This window comes from Pecten maximus, chromosome 13 (assembly GCF_902652985.1).
Source record: "Pecten maximus chromosome 13, xPecMax1.1, whole genome shotgun sequence".
Lineage (NCBI taxonomy): Eukaryota > Metazoa > Mollusca > Bivalvia > Pectinida > Pectinidae > Pecten > Pecten maximus.
The window spans coordinates 28,968,193-28,983,351 of NC_047027.1; positions in this window are offsets into that span (position 1 = coordinate 28,968,193).

Consider the following 15,159-nt stretch of genomic DNA (forward strand, 5'->3'; position numbering starts at 1 on the left):
CTGTAATGCTCTCTTATGGGAAACTATTAGTTAATGAACATATATCGGATCAGTTATAATTAGTTCCGTGTTCTTTTTTTAAGCCGAACAATTGAAGTCACAATGGTTTTAAGGTGTTTTCGGAAGTTAGTCTGCGTCGGGTTCCTGATGAACACCAGCAGTTTTTCCCGATCTTCTGAAACACCATTCTTAGTACGTATATGACGACTGACCTAGTCAGGTTCGATGACTTCAATTACCACTATCTGGAATTCATTTAAATGAAGGGTTATATTGATGAAAAAAAACACAGAAAAGTATAAAAACAACAGAACAATTTAGTAGAGATGTTAAAGAATGGCGTGTTACAGATGGAAGGAGTTGTTTTTTCTTTTATTTTTTGTTTACGTTCATTCACACGCACATATCAGTGGGTACCTGTAAAGTGCGAAACGAAAGCAATACGAAACGAAATCAAACGAAAGGAAACGAAACGAGATCAAATGAAATAAAAAATGAAAACATTGAAAAAAATGATAAAAAGACAATTTTAGATTTTGCAAACGCCTTAGTGTTCCATTCCCATCGATGTTAAAACAACACACAGGAATAAATTGATCGCAATAGGATGAAAGAAGCATGGCGAATGCTAGCCCCTATGTATGACGACATTCTTGTATCTGTTTCTCTTTTGAAAATAAAACAAAATTATTGAACCTGAAAAAGAGTATCGCAATATTCGTTCAGTTCTTTAAATATGAAATAACTTTATTCAGAATATATTTACTTATCTATTTAACGGGGTTTCTTTTCAGTCCGCTATTACGGCCGTATGGTCTTTCAGCGGACGAGAATAGATAGGACATTGAGTAGAATGAGAACAGTATAGAATGAAAAAGGAAAGTGGGTGGAAGAGAGTCTCCTGTCTAATTGCTGGTATGATTTTATTTGAACGCGACTCCCAGATTCGAATGGGTCCTAATCTAGCACTGTTTAGTAGCAGTTACGTTTACCCTAGCGAAGATGAAGGGAGAAGAGATACCCTACACTGTGAATTTGGTTTATCAAGGTTTTTGACGTCCATCCAAACACCTACTAAATATTTCGAAATATTATATACTAGCCTAAAAATACCCTATCCTCTGGGCCAGGCGTTACCACACCAAAAGACCGCCGATGGATCTTTATCGTGCAAGTTAGATATTCTCACACGGGACACCAATTTAAGTCCTATCAGACGGACATGATGTTAGTCGTAAACGATTAATTTTTTGAACCAGTGCTTTGTTTTTGTGTCCGCACTTGTAAGACTTTCTTCGATATCTGATTCAGAATATACGATTAGTCCATTATTTATTGGCATGCAAATCGCGTAGTGTATTGTGTGTACACAAATTATGTATACTAAACATTTTATTTTACTAAAAATAATCAAAAATACTGGTAAAATATCTTCTTACCAATACATGTATGATCAGAACTATATTCTACTTTCAAAATGAAGGGACGTAACTCTTACAAGTTAACGTTGTTCAACTTGCTATAAGCGTTATTCCAAACATGCACGTTCAGCTACAGGACGTTATTTAATGCATGTCTGACCTGGGGTTTAGATAATAAGAACAAATTGGCCTTATCAAAGACTCCGAGCAAAGCTGAAATGAAATAGAATATATTCCTTTTTTCAACCATAGGAAATCAGCTTAACTAATCCAGTACTTGAATATTTTCGAAAACATATCCAGAATTATTCTCAGTTCATCAAAGTTACAGAAATAGAGTCGTCCTCTGATGCTTCCATTCTGTCTACACTCCCGACACCATCAATACGGGAACAGCGCGTTCAGTCGGCGTTTTTATACGAATCGCGCCTTTCAAGTCCGACAATTTCCCCGGAATTTTTCACGATCAGATACACACCTCGCTTTCCTACTATAAAACGAGTTGCTTTCAATCACCTCTGTCACGTGAATTTAGATCGACCGGGCACCAATACACTAAACATATTATCGAAATAGAGTAAATATTTAATATTTAAAAAAACTGAGTGAACATTGCGATAAATTCATTCTTTCCTGTGCGTTTTTTAAGACCGATGAGAATGAGACACTTAGGCCTATGCAAAGTCTAAAATTGTCTATCTATTTTTTCCAATGTTTAATTTTCATTTCGTTAGATTTCGTTTCGTTTCATTTGATTTCGTTTTTTTTCGTTTGATTTCGTTTCGTTTCGTTTTGCTTTCGTTTCACGAATACACGAAAACAATATGAATTAAAGTCCAAAAGAAGCTAAAAAGCAAAACAGTGTGTCTTGATTTTGAATTTTTCCAAATGCGCAGACAGCCCGGATACAAAATGAGTCGCATTACTTTTTATGATATGTATGTCATAGTGTTTTGTATTTTAGATATAATCAATATCGTCGAGTTGTTGTCAGGGGTAACGACGGTAAAATACAAATTGAAAAATATTGTACTATGTTATTTTATCATTTTTTAAGAGAAATAAATTCCACTATCTACAAAAGCCTATTAAGGTCAATAAGATAAAATATAGTTAATTGATACCCGTTATAACGCGAAAAAACAAGTAATAGCGCAAATAGAAACACGAAATAACATATATCAATACACGTAATAACGCGAAAAATCACGTAATAACTTAAATTGAAATACGTAATTACGCGAAAAAAACCTAGAAATAACGTAAATTGAAATACGTCAAAACGCGAAAACGCACGAAATAACGCGAACAAACACATCATAACGCAAATCAAAGCACGTAATAACGCGAAAACACACGTTATTACGTATCCCAAGCCTATATAAACTCATACATACGGCCCATTTACGCATTCTGTCGATGGTTGGGATTGTCCGAAACATAAATGTGTACATCCGGTTGGGATTTAGCGAAATAGAAATATGTTTAATACTAGCTCATTCAGAAAGAGTTGTCATTATCATTTTCAGAAGATTAATCCTTAAGTTGGACCGTTTGATATTGGACTCTTTCTAGAATAGCTTCCGTAAACATAACCAAGTTTACACGTGATCGTGCATGTGTTTATCATTTGATCACCCAGATTGAATTGATCTTGATAATAAATACAATCTACCAAGCGTTTAATTGTTAAATAACAATAACAAACTTATGAGAAAGTTTGTCTAAATGTAATTCAAAATAGGAAAATTTGATAATATTTTATATATCAATTTATATAAATACATATATATATTTATTATAAATTTCAAAAAAAAAAAGCCTCGTTTATTATCATAAATCAAACGGATCGTTTTGAAATATTCTTGGTGTCAATGGACATTGTATCAAACAAATGACAAGCATTTTTATATCTGGTTAATGAAGAAATCTCTTTTCTTTCTTAGTGTTTCGATTTGCGTTTTTACATTTTTATCGCGTTATTTCATGTTTGTTCGCATTGTTTCTGTACGTGTTTTTTTCGCGTTATTAAGACTTTTTCTATTACAATTAGTATGCAAAACTCAGTTGATATACGTATAATAAAGCGTTTCTATATATATATATATAGTATAGTTAATCGAACCAAGTTATAACGCAAAGAAAAAGTCCTGACAGTGTTAATAATTATAAATAGCACAATAAAGTAGCTCGATCCATACAGTTACAGTTTAAGCGCCATCCTATACCATAGATAATGAAGTATATCCTTCACAACACATTATATACGTACAGTAGACGGTGATACTGACGTCAGCATCCCTCACACTCCCGTGCTCATTACTGGCCGTACACCTGTACACTCCCCCCTGACCACGCTGTATGTTGGTGAGTTGGATATCAGACCCTGTTATATAGGACTGTCCATCCTTTGTCCAGCTGTAGGTACAGGCCGGGTTACAGTCAGCAGAACACGTGATGGTGGGGATAGTCTGTCCCTCTGTAGGAGTGTAGGTCACAGTTGGTGGAGTCAGACTTACGGTGGACGGTCCGTCTGAAATTGGGTTTAATCGAAATGTTTCACTGAATATGTAGGTCAATGTATACATTTTCCCGTTTTTCTCCGCCGTGTTTTACTTCTTTAAATTCACTAAACATTAGTCTGACGTATTTACCCATAATTGTTACTTTCAAAAACGTCACGTACGCTATTAAAACACTCCTAAACGTGTTGACAATTGTCCCTTATATTGTATATCAGATATATCACCAGTACAGTTTAGTATAGGCGAAGTCATAATTGATGGAGTCAGACTTACTCAAACATATATTTGAAGGACTATTTTTTCTCTAGTTTCACCGGATGGCGATATACTTATTTGTTTTTAGATTGTACCGGTCTTTTTATCAAAGCAAAGTTATTTTGTACCTGCTGGATATTCTAATTAAAAGCAACTGGTATTTAAAGTATCAAAACATCCAAACGACTATATGAAGGTCCTTTAAAGGTGACTAAATAATCACATTACATTTGAATTACCATATCATACAGATACTTGTTCTTGTCGCTCTAGTGTGATCACATCCGTGTGCTAATCATTCTGTTTTCATCGAATAAAGTGTCCGTATTTGTTAATATGAATATATATCCTTTCATAATATTTTTTTTCTGATGATTTTCAGGGTTTAATGTTCTTATTCAATAATCTTAAATTTCTCTAATATCACTTTCAATTCATCGCGTCGATTTCATTCATAAAACACATCTAGCCAGTGAAGATTTAGATTTAAAAGAGCAACCTGTACCAGTGACTTTAATTGGACACATTTCCATTGTTTATAATCCTTTCGTGACATATTGAACTGTTTGCTTATTTTTTGTGTGATCCAGGATTAGTCAGAATTAGTTCTCCGCCGTTTTGTATGCATGCATTGTTACATAATATATATACATGTATCTTGAAATCATATAGTAGCATTTGGACATAAATTGAAATACAGTGTAGTTTTTATTCAGGATTAAGCAAGAAGCATATCGTATGGGTTTGCCAGTTGAAGATTTTAGCAAATGATTATTTATTTCTGAACAATCATAAGACAAGTGCGCGTGTCTATCATTCGTTTCGCGACAAGCATATATCACTAAAGTGTAAATTACACTCATGGTCTGCTCCGTATTTAGTTATCAATTTTAGGTCAGCGCTTTGGCTACTGGGATATCATCGATGTACATATGTATAATGAATTAGCTTTGATTCGAATACACACCATTCAACTGAGCTATGCGTTTCTATACCCAAAAGTACAGCTGTACTCTATACACCTTTTATGATAAACAGCGTAAGTATAATCATGGCTCTAGGTATGTTTTTTTTACATCAATTCAAAAGTCTATTTAGTGAACGGCAGTCTACTAAAATACGTAATGCCTCAAATAATATCTATATTTATTTTTTATTATAATCTAATAAAACGCAAAGGATACTTACACCGTAAGCTAACACGTGTACTTATAGTCGACTCCCCGACACCATTCCTAGCAGTACACCTGAACGTCCCGTGTTCTGATCTGATCCAGTTGTCCCAGTGACAACACAGGTGAGACAGTAAAGTTGGTGTTGTCCGGTCGTGTCCAGACATAGGTACAGCCAGGTCTACAGTCCGCTGTACAGGTGATGTCCGGTAACGTGTCCCCCTCTGTCCTGGTGTAGGTAGTGTCGGACGGGGACAGAGCTATGGAGGTACCGGGGCCATCTATAAATATTTAAGATTTCCTTGTCTCCGATATATTAATGTGTTTGTGCCTATGTACTTACATTGGGAAATGAGTATCCCCCTCTGTCTTGTTGTATGTAGTATCGGACGGGGACAGACCTATTGACGTGCCAGGACAATCTACCGTACATTTTAAAACATATATGTATAGGTATATTGTCAAATTTTTGAGGAAATTATATCTTTTATCAAGAAACAAGTACATTACAGACGGCTATTATACATTGCTGAGTTACACAATATTTGAACAAAAAATGTACTTATGTTAATGAAATATTATCCACAAAAATCTATTACAGAAATTGGTTCAAATATCAATGCATAGATATGTAACAGAGGTCCAATGAACCTGTATCGCTAACGTGCATAATGCAACTGTGCTCAGCTGATAACGGGCATACAAATGTATATTGGAATATATTGAGAAATCATCATTTAAAGATTTGAGCATATTCGAACCACTTGAATTCAGTTCAAGTTCTTTTTTCCCCAAAAAATTGATAGCCCATACAATTGGCCCAATAGCAGGCATCTCGGCGTCTCGGAGGTTGAAAAGAAAGGGTGAAAAATGACGCCAGACGGACGGACGACGAACGGACAACGGACGCCGCACCATAGCATAAGGTCACGTACCGACTGGCAGATGAGCTAAAATGTGGACTGTGTTAGCTTGCAATACTATGAAATATAGAATCACAAGCCTCGATAAGAGATATGCCAAAAAGTAAAGTATATCCAGATGTTCCTGTATATTCAATTTATCAAAGTTTAAGAATTAACTGTCTTTATATTTACGTTAAACAAATCAAAATTCATATCATCAGTTTGCAAGATTCGGTCGCCACGATATGACGTTAGTAATTCACTTCGTAAATTCGTTCTGCTTATCGTACATGTGTTCGCTGAAGTGGAACAACAGCCAGTCACCTCCTCTCGACGCCATGTCAATACAAATAGCTCCAAACACGTTTTGATATTACGATTAAGATACACATAAATACCGACATTTTTAAGCTAAAAAAATCATTCGCATTTAATATCTATGATTCCCAAATAATACGAATTTAATGCGCGATTAAGTGTATTATTATGTGTCACTCGAAACGCAGGGGCTCGGTTTTAAAAGGATTGAGCACACGGCATTTTACATACACTCTAAAAACTTTAAAAACTCGATATGATTGAAACCCGGAGCACAGGGCATACGAGCCGACAGCAGTGAAATAACACCAAGCTAGAAATAAAGTATCTGTATACACTCTAAAAACTTTTAAAACTCGACTTGACAATGTGACTGAGACTCGGCTTTATAATATGAATTTGTGTAACATTTTTAGTCTTGTCACTCTGCACAAACGCCATATGTTTCTCAAAATATAAAACCTAACCCCTGTGACCGTATACGTGATGCAATCTAAACGCTTGGAAGTTCAGAACAATGTGATTTAAGTCGTAGATTGTGGAGGATCTATGTGATGTTCTTTTAATTTCATGTCTTTTTTAATCTAGGATTTCACTACCGCACTAAAGGTTTGATATATTAAGTATGATAAAATAATTAGAGAAGCATTGTTTTGAAAACTGGCAGAATTTGAGGGCCAGACTCTGTGTCCTCCATTGTTATAGAGCATGATTCAAAGTTACGCATGATAATAGTAATGTGCCCATGCGATAGATATATCATATTGTTTATACCATATTGTTTATTATTGTCTAACTTGTGACCACTATAAAATATCAACTAGTAGTATCAAACTACATCGCCAATGTATCCGCATGTCGGAAAATAGCAACTCAATTAAGATATCGGAAGCGAGAGACCAATATTCTGAATCGGGAAGTGATGTGATATGGGTTTAGTGGTATTGAAAATATAAATTTATGGGAAAGATGTTATAAAATTCGGTTCATATCACATATGGTTTTCGCTGAAATCGACTTTGACATAATAAACGTGATCAGAAGTATTAGTAAATCAGCAGGAAAAACATCATTTATCTTTATATGCTCACGTTATGAATTGTGTATTCGTGTATCTATGTTAGCCTCGTATACTTACATTGTACAGTAACACTGGTTATTATAGCCGACTCCCCGACAACATTCCTAGCAGTACACCTGTACGTCCCGTGTTCTGATCTGCCCAGTTGTCCCAGTGACAACACAGGTGAGACAGTGAAGTTGGTGTTGTCCGGTCGTGTCCAGACAAAGGTACAGCCAGGTCTACAGTCCGCTGTACAGGTGATGTCCGGTAACGTGTCCCCCTCTGTCCTGGTGTAGGTAGTGTCGGACGGGGACAGAGCTATGGAGGTACCGGGGCCATCTATAAATATTTAAGATTTTGCTACTTGTACATATGTATAATGAATTAGCTTTGATTCGAATACACACCATTCAACTGAGCTATGCGTTTCTATACCCAGAAGTACAGCTATACCCTATACACGTTTCATGATAAACAGTATAAGTATAACCATGGCTCTAGGTATATTTTTTACATCAATTCAAAAGTCTGTTTAGTGAACGGCAGTCTACTAAAATGTGTAATGCCTCAAATAATATCTATGTTTATTTTTTATTATAATCTAATAAAACGCAAAGGATACTTACACCGTAAGCTAACACGTGTACTTATAGTCGACTCCCCGACAACATTCCTAGCAGTACACTTGTACGTCCCGTGTTCTGATCTGTCCAGTTGTCCCAGTGACAACACAGGTGAGACAGTAAAGTTGGTGTTGTCCGGTCGTGTCCAGACAAAGGTACAGCCAGGTCTACAGTCCGCTGTACAGGTGATGTCCGGTAACGTGTCCCCCTCTGTCCTGGTGTAGGTAGTGTCGGACGGGGATAAAGCTATGGATGTACTTGGACCATCTACAATGTCATTTTAAATGTTTGAATTAGCAAAAATTTGTGAAAGTATTGAATAGGAAATAAGAAGAACTTTCGATTGATTTACGAGTAACATTATGTGGCAACATTCGACATGAGTAGTAAATACGCACAATTTACAATGACGTTGATGGTGACGCTGACTTCACTCCCGTGCCCATTGCTGGCCGTACACCTGTACACGCCCCCCTGACCACGCTGTATGTTGGTGAGTTGGAGACCTGACCCTGTCGTATAGGACTGTTCATCCTTTGTCCAGCTGTAGGTACAGGCCGGGTTACAGTCAGCAGAACACGTGATGGTGGGGATAGTCTGTCCCTCTGTAGGAGTGTAGGTCACAGTTGACGGAGTCAGACTTACGGTTGACGGTCCGTCTGGAATGGATTTAAATGGTTAATGCATACATTTTTTGTTGTTTTTTTTTCTTTACCTATTCGATAATAGTTTTCAACATTAGTTTTAAAATTTCCCGAAATAGTTAACTTAAGTATGAAGGAACAGGTATTTAATGGTTTGCTTCAAAATCATTGAATAGGTATTATCATTCGTTGTTAAATTTGGAAGACTCTGTTATTAAGAAAATTATGCAGCATTTATCTCATTGCAAAAGCTGTGTTTTGGCCTCCTAACTCTCCTTCTGTTGACATATCATAAGACTCTCCTATATACCCAATCATGCATGTACGTATAATGAAAAAGTCTTTTTATTACATTTTTACCAGTGAAATATCAAAAATTATTCATTCTGTAAAAGTGATATTTTTCACTAGTGAAAAATATCACTTTTGCTGATTTGACCAATGAAATTAATGATTAGAAAATACCAAAATAATTGACCAATCAGAAAGCCCGACATATATGTCAGCACCTGGACAGGGGAAACTACTTTTTTTGTTTACAAATTATCGCTGTAGTCCTATTTAGCATACGGGGTAGGGTTTTCGTTGATAAAAAATGTAATAAACAGCTGCGCACTCGTGAAAAATATCAAAATATTAGCCCCACTCGTGAAATATATTTGGTATTACTGAAGACACTGTTAGATATCCTCTATTTCTTTCATATCAAAACCAACTTACTTTTTTTTTTTTATTTAAGGTTTTCATTAAAAATACTTATATTTTGAAAAATCATACCCTTTTCGACAAACTGTTTTGCACACAATGTACATTTTTTAATGTTTCAATGATGAACGAAAGCATAATTTGCCGATGAAAATTGTCGTAAATCGACCGATTTTGACGTGTCCGCGAATAAATTGTCAACGTCAGAGAACAGTTCTATTAATCATACTTTGAGAATCAACTGGGAAATGAGTTCTCCAAGTTTTTTCATATAATTTGATTTGCACTTCGACACATTTGTCATTTTACGGAAGATGCAGTGCTTTTTATTGCCCCGTCACCCTTTTTTTAATAAAACACCGCGTCACTGCATGCCGTCACGACTTTAATTAAAATTCTATTTATATTTCAAGGCTTAAAGGAAGTTATGTCGAACTCGTTGCTACCTGTGTAATAAATGAAGGGATATTTTTTGCTGAAATGAAATTATTGTATTACGTGGCCCTTTCGGTTTATTGCTGGAAGTTAATGTATAAACTGAATTTTTTGAAGTTGAGACCAACTTTTTAAATTTGACACCAGCGATGACGTTGACATTATTATATTTTCGTTATTTAAACCTGATATATTAAAAATAAGGCATACAATAACTTGACCCGCATCTGCCGAATCTCTTCTTTGCAAATGAATCATTTTTTTACGTGATTTCCAAGGAAGACCTACCTATAGCTCCAAATTATATAAATACAAGAAAACCGCTATTTTTCTTTTGTATTTCGTTTAGTGTCGGTGTAATGTTGAGAGCGGACCCGATATGTCGTTGAAAATGGGTCGTGTCATTGAAAATGACAACTTCAAATGTCAGCAATTCTCAACGGATGGTCTGTTGAAAATTGACCATTGAACATTGACTGTTCAACACAAGCTTCACCGATCTACTCCATTTGACATAAAATGCACGGGTTTAAGTTTAATCACCCTTCTCCCTTCCCTGTAACTGCCCTCTTCTGAGTAGGTATATTCTCCCAATTCATCGTAATTTTGAAATTATTTAAGCACACTCTGAGTCCTAGTTGATTCGATATTCAGAGACATATTAATAATATGACGAATTCCGATTCATAAACTATAACTTGGTCGTTATATATAGCGACGAGCATTGGTACAAAAAGATATTTTTTTGTTTAAAAAAGAAGTAAAAAAATCCAACTTTTAGCAAATTTATACGCTACACATCGCCAAATTGCCAAATATGCTGTGATTTTTATTGAGGGTTGGGGGTGGGATGGGGGTGGGGGTGGGGGATTGAGGTTGGGGCAGGCTATGTAGGGAAACCCTCCTCCCAAATTGAAGTCAGTTACACATGTATACAAGATTGAAAATACTGCATGCACTTCTAATGTAGTAGTTACAGCCCCGGTGATTACTGGGCGCAATATACCGCTCGGTCAGAGAAATATTTTCTTTAGGTTGATTGACTGAGCGTAAGACTAGTAGCCCAGAGGTCATGGTTCAATTTGTAGTGGAGATAGTGATTTTATTATCATAAATCGTATGCTATGTTATGCAATAATGAGTCGAGCCATGGTTTTGCAAATGTTGTATATTTCCTTAATAAGTTAGAAGTACTCTATTATGAACAAAATCAATAATGTTATTTAAAAAAATATAATGATAATGCAATCCTTGATAATACTTATAGAAATTGTTGATATTTCTGTATCTTTTTATAGGTCATCTTATGCAACAAGAGCCAGTGTATTCTGACAACTAAACATTTGGCAGGGCAATGTCGATGTTTATTGAAGTATATATGAGTTGGAATGTGTTTATTTAACTTTTTTCTTGTTCATTTTTAATGAGACTAGGAAAGGGACCTGGTATGGGCATGGTACATGGCTCATGGGCCACTCAATTGTTTTGGGCGCCAGCCACGTAACCTCAGGTGAAGATCAGAAGTACTTGGTTAGACGCACCCTACCCAAGGAGGTTTGTGGTGCTTGGGAAGCTGAAAACAAAACAGACGACTGATCTATGCTGTTGTGGTTGCGTCAATGGGCAAGAAACTTTTAACCTTATCGCGCACTACCTGGGAATTCATAGTTACCCGAGTGTGAAATGGCTTCTAGGCAAAGAGGCAATTAAGCCCAAACTATCGCAAGTTAATCTCAACCCGCTAGGTAATACATCACTTACGAATTTAAAACGTGTTGACCGAACATGTAAAAATGGTCAAAGTTTATTGATTATATATATTTGGATTTAACAAGAGGAATGTGTCCGACCTCAATCCACTTACTAAGGTAAAACTGTATCAGGGAATAATCTTGCACTAAATTTTCTACTGCAGTGATTACTGGTCCAAGTTGACAATTTCGGACTTTAATTATATTAGACAGCTTCAACATTATGTAGAGAAACGCATACTAAACGTCCGTAAATTTACAAGCTCTGATTTGGTTGAATAGTCCTGGCCTCAAAAGATTCGATGTTGATGTTTCCAAGAAATAGCTTGGTTTTTTTTTCTGCAGAAATATATCGCACTTGATACAAAAAAAACGCGTTAAAGTGTTTGCATTAATATTGTATGACATTTGAAGATTTAAAAATGAAACCATAAAAAAGGGTATTTTTCCGAGTGTTACCATTGGCAACCTTGACACTTATTTTAGGCATCAGACGTTTCCGACAAATGTAGAATTGATAAGACTAGTAAATCGAGCTTTTTCCGTTGAAAATAGCTTTATTCTGGAGAGAATAGACTGTGACCCTGATTTTAGTCGACTTAAACTTATCCATTTTAGCTACCACGCCTTCGATATTATCAAGATCCCTGATAATGTAAGGCAGTTACGTATGTGTACCTTGTTATCAAACAATTAACAGTAATTTCTAATAGTAATGTGGACATACTGTGTCACCAGTGTCATCCTGACAGTACATGTAATGATGACACGTTTCACTGAATAGCTACCTGTAAATTGATAGCAGAGATTCGGACGGAATTGAAAGATACATTGGCAGTATATGGTATTGACCTGTTAATAACGCTTGCTAATATGGGTAAGAATTCTAACACACTAATCTTGGTGCGATATAATCCCTTGTCTACACAAGAACTGTCAATATGTGATTACTTGTAATGCGACGCGTTGTGGATTTTCTTCTCTTTTTGTTGACAAAACTACAAATGAATTCATCTGCAGATTAGAGGAAGTAAAATCATATTTACCTGTAGGCCCCCCTTTTTAATTGTTTTTAAAACATTTTTTTTTTTAATCTATGATTGTTCAGTTTTGTTGGATTATTCTACACCGTAACATAAGCTGTACTAATATACCAATATTTGTCATACTAAACAGATATGTGTTGATTGTAATAATCTTTTGATGTGTAGGCTTATATCAGCAATCATGTTTTAGCTTGATGTTAAATTATATGAAATCACTGATAATGAATTACTACACAGTACTGTTATAGCTGCATGCACGTACTTACACTGTACAGTAACATTGGTTATTATAGTCGACTCCCCGACAACATTCCTAGTTACGTACACTGTACAGTAACACTAGTTATTATAGCCAACTCCCCGACAACATTACCAGTTACTTACACTGTACAGTAACACTGGTTATTATAGTCGACTCCCCGACAACATTACCAGTTACTTACACTGTACAGTAACACTGGTTATTATAGTCGACTCCCCGACAACATTACCAGTTACTTACACTGTACAGTAAGACTAGTTATTATAGTCGACTCCCCGACAACATTCCTAGTTACTTACACTGTACAGTAAGACTGATTATTATAGTCGACTCCCCGACAACATTCCCAGCTACTTACACTGTACAGTAACACTGGTTATTATAGTCGACTCCCCGACAACATTCCTAGTTACTTACACTGTACAGTAACACTAGTTATTATAGTCGACTCCCCGACAACATTCCTAGTTACTTACACTGTACAGTAACACTGGTTATTATAGTCGACTCCCCGACAACATTCCCAGTTACTTACATTGTACAGTAACACTGGTTATTATAGTCGACTCCCCGACAACATTCCCAGTTACTTACACTGTACAGTAACACTGGTTATTATAGTCGACCCCCAGACAACATTCCTAGTTACTTACACTGTACAATAACACTGGTTATTATAGTGGACTCCCCGACAACATTCCTTGCAGTACACCTGTACGTCCCGTGTTCTGATCTGTCTAGTTGTCCCAGTGACAACACAGGTGAAACAGTAAAGTTGGTGTTGTCCGGTCGTGTCCAGACAAAGGTACAGCCAGGTCTACAGTCCGCTGTACAGGTGATGTCCGGCAACGTGTCCCCCTCTGTCCTGGTGTGGATGGTGTCCGGCGGAGACAGCGCTATGGAGGTACCGGGGTCGTCTGTAATGTTATATATAAAACCTATTAATATATTACTTATATCAGATCCATTTATGTTTATACAACCTTACAATTAGGACAATACACCAACCCTTCAGTTTAAGATTGCAACATTATTCAAAGTTTTCTATTAGATAGAGCTGAAGTACTAATTACAGTTGTAATGTATCATTTTACTCTATTATATAGGACTCCTCATGTGAGCAGTGCATAGTAAACAGAACTGTTCTTTTAAAAACAAATGTTTAATTATTAAGGAAAAAGCACCTCTATATTTGTTCTGTCAACCTACGGGATCTTTAAAAATTGCATCGGATATTTTAAATCAAGACAAATGTCGCTTGGTTATCCTGAAAATTTATTAAATTAAGTCAAACTTCAAATGTATACAATCAGTGCGTACGAGAAACTTTTTCAATTATTTGTACGAATTTAACATACGTTGTTGGGATACTTAACACTCACCTGCCACGTTCAGAGTATAGTCCTGACTGTCCAGTATTTCATTTTTCCTATTTGTCCGGTATATATTTTGTAATAGTAAATACATTGTAAACAAGGAAACTCATATGTAATACTCACCTGCTATGTTAAGTGTATAGTCATCACTGTCCAGTATCTGGTCAGGTAGGTTAAGGTTGGGACGTGTACAGAACCACACAGATCCATGGTCTCCCGTCTGTGGCTGTATGATCCACCGGAACACTGTACCAAGGCCTCCAGACGTTACACAGGAACACACATCCGGTGTACAGAGGACGGGTGGGCTGACTTTGGTGTTATAACATTGGTCACCAGCTACTTGTATACTACCTGCATACAAGACATCAGGACGGCGGTAAAACTGGACAAATACTGCCTTCTCTGGTACATCACACATCAGTGTAAACTCAGTCCCAGGGACAGCGTACTCAGACGAACCGGTCAGGGTTACGGCATCTAAAAAAATGTTTGAAGTATCTAATTTTATAAAATAACTGATCCAATATACATTGATGGTTTAAACGGAAGTACATGATTTATATGTAACCCCATTTCAGATATTAGTTATCTTAGTTATTAGTTTGTCAAGAGTCCGTATAAGGTTAGGTTCTGATGACGTATAATTTACGGTACC